This window comes from Echinops telfairi, unplaced genomic scaffold, assembly GCF_000313985.2.
Source record: "Echinops telfairi isolate 266 unplaced genomic scaffold, ASM31398v2 ScPeMD7_5;HRSCAF=22, whole genome shotgun sequence".
In the NCBI taxonomy this organism is placed as follows: domain Eukaryota; kingdom Metazoa; phylum Chordata; class Mammalia; order Afrosoricida; family Tenrecidae; genus Echinops; species Echinops telfairi.
In genome coordinates this window covers 32,188,664-32,196,891 of record NW_022103901.1, presented here as the reverse complement: position 1 = coordinate 32,196,891, position 8,228 = coordinate 32,188,664, and the positions used below count along the sequence as shown (strand labels likewise).

At 40.1% G+C, this 8,228-nt stretch overlaps 1 pseudogene; it reads right to left on the bottom strand.

Annotated features, from left to right (window-relative positions):
* Positions 1-5,499, bottom strand: part of LOC101654190 — a 32,866-nt pseudogene extending 27,367 nt beyond the window's left edge.
* Between the last annotated feature and the right edge of the window lie 2,729 nt (positions 5,500-8,228).

Below are 8,228 nucleotides of genomic sequence, written 5' to 3'. Positions count from 1 at the left end.
AAACCCACAACCCTCCTCTAGTTCTTAAACGCTTCCTCCCCCCAACTACCAGGACCCCAATTCTGCCTTGCAGATCTGGCTAGACCAGATGATGCACAGCAGTACAGATGGGAATTGGAAACGCAGGGAATCTAGGACAGATGAATCACTCAGGACCAGGGGTGACAGTGGCGATACCAGGAGGGAAGGTGGGTGTAGAAGGGGGAATTGATCACAGAGAGCTACATATAACCTCCTCTCTGGGGGATGGGCAACAGAGGGGTAGGTGAAGGGAGACGCCGGGCAGTGTAATATAAGATATAATAATAATTTATAAATTATCAAGGGTACATGGGGGAGAGGGGCAGAGGAAGAGAGGGGGAGGGGGAAAAAAAGGAAAATGAGCTGATTCTGGGAACCCAAGAGGCAAGCGAATTTTGGGAATGATGAGGGCAACAAATGTATAGATGTGCTCTACACAATTGATCTATGTATTGTGATGAATTTTATGAGCCCCAATAAATTGATTAAAAAAATCTTTTGTTCTTTTAGTCAGGTATATCCCTAGATATTTCAATTTGTGCTGGGTTATTGTGAAAGGTACTACCTTTTTGATCTCTTCTGTGGTCTTATGCAATGTGTATAGCAGTCCGATGGACTTCTGTTTGTTGATCTTGTATCCTTCCACTCTACCAAACTCCTCAATTGCTTCCAGTACTCCCTTGTGGAATGTTTGAGATTTTCCATATATAAAACCATATCATCAGCAAATAACGATAGTTTCACTTCTTCCTTCTGCAGACGAATACCTTGGATGTGTTTTTTTGCCTTATGCTGTTAGCTAAAATCTCCAGTATGATATTAAATAAAAGCGGGGACAATGGGCATCCTTGTCTGGTCTCCTTTTTTCAGTGGGATTGTGATCGTCCTTTGTTCATTGAGTACCATGTTGGCTGTTGGTTTTTCATATATAGCTAGTATTGTCTTAAGGAATTTTCCTTCCATTCTTATCTTTTCAAGTGTCTTAAACAGAAACTGATGTTGGATGTTCTCATATCCTTTTTCCACATCTATCAATATTATCACATGTGCTTATACTTTTTCATGTCACTGTCTGAATGATATTAATGGTCTTTCATATGTTGAACCATACTTGCATCCCTAGTATGAATCCCACTTGGTCATGGTGAATTATTTTTTAATATACTTTTGTATTCTATAGGCCAGTATTTTATTAAGGATTTTTGCATTAGTGTACATTAGGGATATTGGTCTATAGTTCTCAATTCTTGTGGGATCCTTGCCCATTTGCGGGATCATAGTTCATCTAGCTTCACAGAAGTAGTTCGGTATTTTACCACCTTTTTCAATGTTTTGGAAGAGTTTGTGTAAGATTGGTGTTAGTTCTTCCCTGAATGCTTCGTAGAATTCTCCTGTGAAGGCATCTGGTCCAGGGGATTTTTGATTGGTAATCCCTTGATAACTTTATCTGTTTCTATGATTGCTATGGGTTTGTTGAGATTCTTGATGTCTATCAAGGTAGTCTAGGGAGGGTTTGTTTTTCCAAGATTTTGTCCATGTCTTCGAAGTTGTTGAATTAATTGGAGTACAATCCATCATAGTACTGTGCAATTATCCTTTTTATTTCATCACGGTCAGTTGTTATGTACCCTTTCATCCCTGATTCTTGCTATTTAAATTTGTTCCCTCCTTTTTTGGGTTAGGTTTTCCAGCAGTCTGTTGATTCTGTTTGTGCTTTCAAAGAACCAACTTTTAGCAGCATTATTTTTTCCATAGTTTCTTATTTTCCCTCTCCTGAATCTCAGCCCTGATTTTTAGTATTTCTTTTCTTTTCCTATTAGTAGGATTGTTCTGCTGACTCTGCTGTAGTTGTTGTAAATTTTGTGCCAGCATGAGTCTCTCTTCCTTTTTCAGGTGTGCATATATTGCTATGAAACTTCCTCTGATAATGCCTTTGCTGTGTCCCGTAGGTTTTCATACGTCGTGTTCTCATTCTCATTGCTTTCTAGACATTTCCTAATTTCATCTCTGATCTGGGACAGTACACACTCCTTTTGCAATGGAGAGTTATTTATCCTCCAGTTGTTTGCTCTTGTTTTCTTCATCTTCCTTTTGTAGATTTCCAGCCTTATGGCACAGTGGTCAGAGAGGTCTGTATGATATCAGTGTCTGTAAATTTGCGTAGATTCGCCTTATGCCCCAGGATGTAGCTTATCTTCTAAGATGTATCTTGTGGGCTTGAAAAGAATGTGAAAAAAATTTTGTATTTGGATGAAAAGCTCTGTAGATATCTATCAGGCCAAATTGTCTAATTGTTGTGTTTAGGTCTCTAGCCTCCTTGCTGACTTTCTTTCCCTGTGATCTATCTTTCTCAGAGAGTAGTGTATTGAAGTCACCCACAATAACTGTTGAGGCTGTGATTTCTTTTTTCACCTTTTGGAGTGTATGGTTGATGTATTCAGTCTCTCATTTGGGGAATATATGTTTACAATGCTTAGTGGTTCTTTGTCTACCATTTCCTTGAGCATTATATACTATTCCTCCTTATCTCTTTTTTATGGCTTTCACTTTGAAGTCCATTTTATCCAACATTAGGATTGCCACCCCTGGTTTTCTTGAATTGCTGTTTGCATGGTATGCTTTTTGCCAGCTTTTGGGTCTCAGCCTATTTTTGTCTGTAGTCTTGAGATGTGTCTCCTGTAGGCAGCAGATTGATGGGTTGTATTTTCTAGGCCAGTCTGCTAGCATCAGTCTTTTAATAACTGAGTTCAGTCCATTGATATTCAAGGTTATTATCTCCATCTGTGGACTCTGTGATGTCATTTTATACCTTGTGTTGGGTGTTTCCTACCTTCCTATCTTATTAGTGTGTTGTGCATGTGTGTGTGTGTATCATTCTTGACTTCTTTCCACCCTTAATCCAAGGGTATCTTGCAGTCTGTTTTGTCTTTGTTGCTCTCTGGGTCAGTTGTTCTATGTGGCAGTCTCTTATTTCTGCTTGGTGAGTGCTGTTCTTCTGCCCATACTGGATTGGCAAGGATCTTTTGTAGGGCGGGTTCCTTCTAACACATTCTTTGAGATTTTCCTTGTCTGGGAAGACTTACTTCTCCATCTATCTTGATCGATAATTTGGCTGGGTAGAGTATTCTTGGGTTTGTATTGTTTTCCTTCAATTTTTGGAATATGTTATTCCACTCTCCTCTTCATAGTTTTCACTGATAGGTCTGAGCATATTCTTATTTGGGAAACTTTATATGTGATTGCTTGTTTTTCGCTAGCTGCTCTCATGATTTTCCTCCTATTCCTCAAAGTTGGATAGTTTAACTATTATGTGCCTTACTGACTTCTTGTTGGGATTCAGTCTAGCTGGTGTTCTTTCAGCCTCCTGAATGGTTGCCTGGTTTTCCTTCATTAAGCTGGGGAAATTTTCCCAAGAATTCTCTCACTATTGTTGCAGATGACTTCTTTGTTGTGTCTTCCTCTGGTCATCCAATTATTCTGATGTTGTTCCTCTTCATAGCATCAGACATAGCTATTGGGCTTTCTTCAGCTTCTCTGTTGAACTTATTAGATTTTTGTTTGTGTTTATTAAGTCTGCTTGGCTGTCCTCAAGGTCATTGGTCCAGTTTTCTGTCTCCTCCAGTTGATTGGTGAAGTCCGTGAGTCTGCTACGGGTTTCTGTTATCTCCTCCCTATGCTCTTGTATTTTCCTTTGGTGTATGGACTTCATCTCCTCTATCATTTCATCCTTATTCTGTATTGTTTCCCTCATATCCTGTATGACTCTAAGCAGCACTCTGAAAATTTCTTTCTGTGACATATCAATGTGTGCTACTTCTATGCATGCTGTTAGGTTCAGGACATCATCTGCCATTGCCTTTAGTTTCTCCCATTTTTTCTTTGAGGTTGTTGGGGCTCATTGCTGTTTGCATCTCATTTTAGAGGAGCGAGGTGCCATTTCCCAGGGAGTCAAAGAGCACTGGCTTTCTCTGGGAGACTCATAGGAAAGCTTCTTTGAACTCCCTGTAGCTAATTTCATTGTGGAATTAGCCTACGACTTTATCCTCCTGTGTCTTCACTCTTTTCCTAGTCACCAGTATTCTGTTATTTGGAGGGCAACTTGGATGGGCCTCTCAGGGGACACTGGTTGGGTTGTTGTGAGCCATGAAGATGGTGCTGTACTGGGCGATTTCACAAGAAGCCATGTTGGTGTGGTCCATGACTGCTTGGGGTGCTGCAGGGGATGTGTGGGGGTGTCCACTGCAAGGGGAATACCACAGAAGGCTGGTGGGTTGCCTGCTTTGATGTAGAGCACCATGAATGGTGGGTGGAATTGCCCTGGTCAGATAATCACTGTGGCATTTGGGCAGAGGTTCCTGAATCAGTGTGTAACATTGCTGAATGTTGGCAGAGCTGCCTTATGCCTTGTGAGGCACTAGGGCACGTGAGAAGAAGTTCCCTCAGTCACTTAGTACCACAGAGGACAGATAGGAGCTCCCCCAGTCACACAGGCAGGAATTCCCCAGAAAATATTTAGGGGAATATCCCCTGGTTGAGGGTAGTGGGGCTTTCCTCAGCCTCAGGCTATGGCTTAGTGCCCATTTCATGTCCTTGTTCCTGAGGCTGTAAATGAAAGTGTTCAGTATAGGGTTCACCACCGTGTACATCACAGCAGCTTCAGTGTCCTTCTGAGTTAAGTGGGAGGATGGCAGGCTATAATACACCACAATGATGATGTCGTGGAAGATAGATACCACAGTCAAGTTTGAGCCACAGGTGGAGAAGGCTTTCTATTTCCCTTTCTGGATGGGACTCTCAGGACAGCAGAGGTAATGTGAGTGTAGGAAGCCAGGACACAAATAAATGAAATTAGAGTTAGCAGACTCCCCTCAGTAAGAATTGCCATCTCATTTCTTTGTCAGAGCAGTAGAGTTTCAGGCAAGGAGCTGCATCACAGAAGAAGTGGGGATCCTGTTTTCTCCAGAGAATGAGGGTTGAGCTACCAGCAGGCTATGAACAGAGCATTGATTTGTAATGACCAAAATTCCAGCAAGCAGGAGGACACATATCTGTTCCATCTTTGTTGTGTAGTGTAATGGTTTGTCCACAGCAACAAATATATCATAGACCATCACAGCCAGGAGGCAATGGTCCATGACTAAGCATAATGAAACAATACAGCTGTGTGAGACTTCCAAAAAAGGAGATGTTCTGACTCCCCAGTATGTAGTTGACTAGCATCTTGGGAACATTGGTAGAGGAGAAACAGAGGTCCACTAAGGACAGGTTGCTGAGGAAGTAGTACATGCTGAGGAAGTAGTACATGGGGGTGTGCAGTCAGGAGTCTATGCTGATGGCCAGGATGATGAGCAGATTGCCCAGGGCTGTGGGTAGGTAGGTGCTCAGGAAGAGCACGAAGAGAATCTGTTGCTGCTGGGGCTGCCTGGAGAGCCCCAGGAGGAGGAACTCAGAGACAGTGGACTGGTTTTCCCCACTCATAGGTTTAGGTCCAGACACAGAGGAGAGAAACAGTGGGTAGGAACATAAAAACTGAGGTTCCAGATGGTACAAATCAGACTCTAGCCATAATCTTGTTTACTTTATCAGTAGCTCAGTCTCAGGATCTGTCTCCAGTTCTGTATAACGAACTTCTGGTTCCCAGTCTTAGATGATGCTGGTCCCACTTGATTCATCATTTTAATTTGATAAAGCATATATAGGCACATGCTTAACCCATCTCCATAACTGTTTAGGTCTTTTGACATTTCCAAGTCATTACTTCACTCCTTAGTAGCTTATAAAAAACTAAGAGCTCTTTATTATTGAGTTTATCCAAATATATAGTCCATGGATTTAGTACTTGTTATTTCTCCACGAGTCTACAAAATTTGACAAAGGGAGTTGCTAAGAGAATTCCAAGCTTAGTAAATAAATATTTCTGTCTATCATGCTGTAATCTCACCTTATGAAAGTTGGCGTTGAAACTCTCATTGTGCTAGTCATTCTACTTGATGTGATTGAAATATGAAATGATATGTCATAGGTATTAAGTCCCAACTAATTAAAAAACTCTCATATGTTCTTCATGTCTGTATGTGTGGCCAATAGTTCTCTCTATTTTGGGAATTGGAAAGTCTTGGAATTATGGCCAGGTTCTGAATAAATGAGGAATTCGTATTTCTAGTACTCTGTGCATAAAAGATATTTGAGGGAAATCACAGAGCAGGTATTTACAGAAGTCTTCATTTCCATTGGGACCAGATTCCCTAAGAGCCTCATTAGATACAAGAAGAAAGTAATTGTCCCACTTCTCTTTGTCCCTTTGTACCACACAATGATGTGAGTGAATATTATGTAATTGCTAAGTCAGGACTTGTAGATGAAAGTATCTTGGTGGAGACAAGCCTCAAGTAGAACCTTCTGGGAGCTCGTCTCATTACTTTTCAGATCTGGGTTTATGTCTATGGAGAAGGAAGTTCTGTTGGGTGCTGTTGAGTTAGTTCAGACTGAATGAAACATTGCCCCATCCTGTGTCATGCTCACAATTGCTGTTGTGTTTGAGTCCATTGTTGCAACCGCTGGGTCAACCGCATTTCTTAACGTTCTTCCTCTATTTTGCTAACTCTGCTTTACCAACCATAAAATCTCTTTGCTAGGAATGATCTCTCCAAAACAGATCTCATGCCCAAAGCATGGGAAGCAGTCTCTCCATCTTCCCTTCTAAAGCATAATCTGGTTACACTTCCTGCAAAAGAGTTCTGTTGGCTTTGGCAGTCCACAACATATTTAATATGATTTGCCAATACCATAATTTAAATGAATTATCTGTATTGTTTCTTACTCATTGTCCAGGTTTCGCACGTATTTGAGGTCATTCAAATACTGTAACTTGAGTCAGGTACCCTTAGTCCTCAAAATGACGTCTTGTCTTTAACCTTTAAAGAGGTCTTGTACAACAGATTTGTCCAAATGCACATCCTTGTCTGATTTCTGGGCTGCTGCTTCCAAGAATGGTGATTGTTCATTCAAGTAAAATACAACTTCAATATTTTCTCCATTTGTCATGATATTGTTTATTGGTTTAGTTATGTAAGTTGTGTTTTGTGGATATTTAAAGCCTGTATTTAAAAAAAATTTCAACAGTAAATGATACAAACCCTCTGCTTTAATGAAACAACTGTGTCATCTCCATATCATAGGTTTTTAATAAATTTTCCTCCAATCCTCGTGCCTCTTTCTTCTTAATATAATCAAATTCTTGGATGAGTTTCTTGGTATACAGATTGAGTAAGTATGGTAGTAGGATACAACACAAATAGACATTGTGCCTGATTTTAAGCCTTGCAGTATCCCCTCCTTCTGTGCAAATGACTGCCTCGTGGTCTGTTCACACATCCTCCATGAACACAGTTAAGTATAATGTAATTCTCATTTTTTTTGCAATGCTATCCATAGTTTCCTAAGATTCACCCAGTTGAAAGTCTTTGCATAGTCAATAAAACACAAGCAAACATCTTTCTGGAATCGTTCAAGATCGAACTGATGTTAGCAGTGGTATCCCTCATGCCACATTCTCTTGAATCTAGCTTGCAATTTTTACAGCTCCAAATTGATGGACTGTCTCATCCATTTTTAAATAATTTTCAGCAAAATTTTACTTGTATGTAATATTGTAATTTTGTTCAATTATTTCCCTTTTTTCTCTTTGGAATGGACACAAAATCTGTATCTCCTCTTTAATTAATATTTTATTGTGTTTAAGGTGAAAGTTTACACAGTAAATTAAGTTCCCCTTTAACAATTTCTACTCAGATTAATTAGTAATGTTGGCTACATTTTTCACAACTTGTCCTTATTCTTGAACATCCCATTCTGGTTGTACTATTTCCAGTATTATGTTTTCTCAGCCCCTTTATTTCCTCGTTATGACTTCAGAGTCATTTTGGACAATTTGGTCCACTATAGATAACTTCCCCACCTTTTTTTATTAATCATTTTTTATTAGGGGCTCATACAACTCTTACACAATCCATAAATACATCAATTGTGTAAAGCACATTTGTACATTCATTGCCCTTATCATTCTCAAAACACTTGCTCTCCACTTAAGCCTCTGGCATCAGCTCCTCATTTATCCCACTCTGTCCCCGCTCGCCCCTCCCTCATGAACCCTTGATAATTTATAAATTATTATTTTGTCATATCGTACAATGTCTTCCCAACATCTC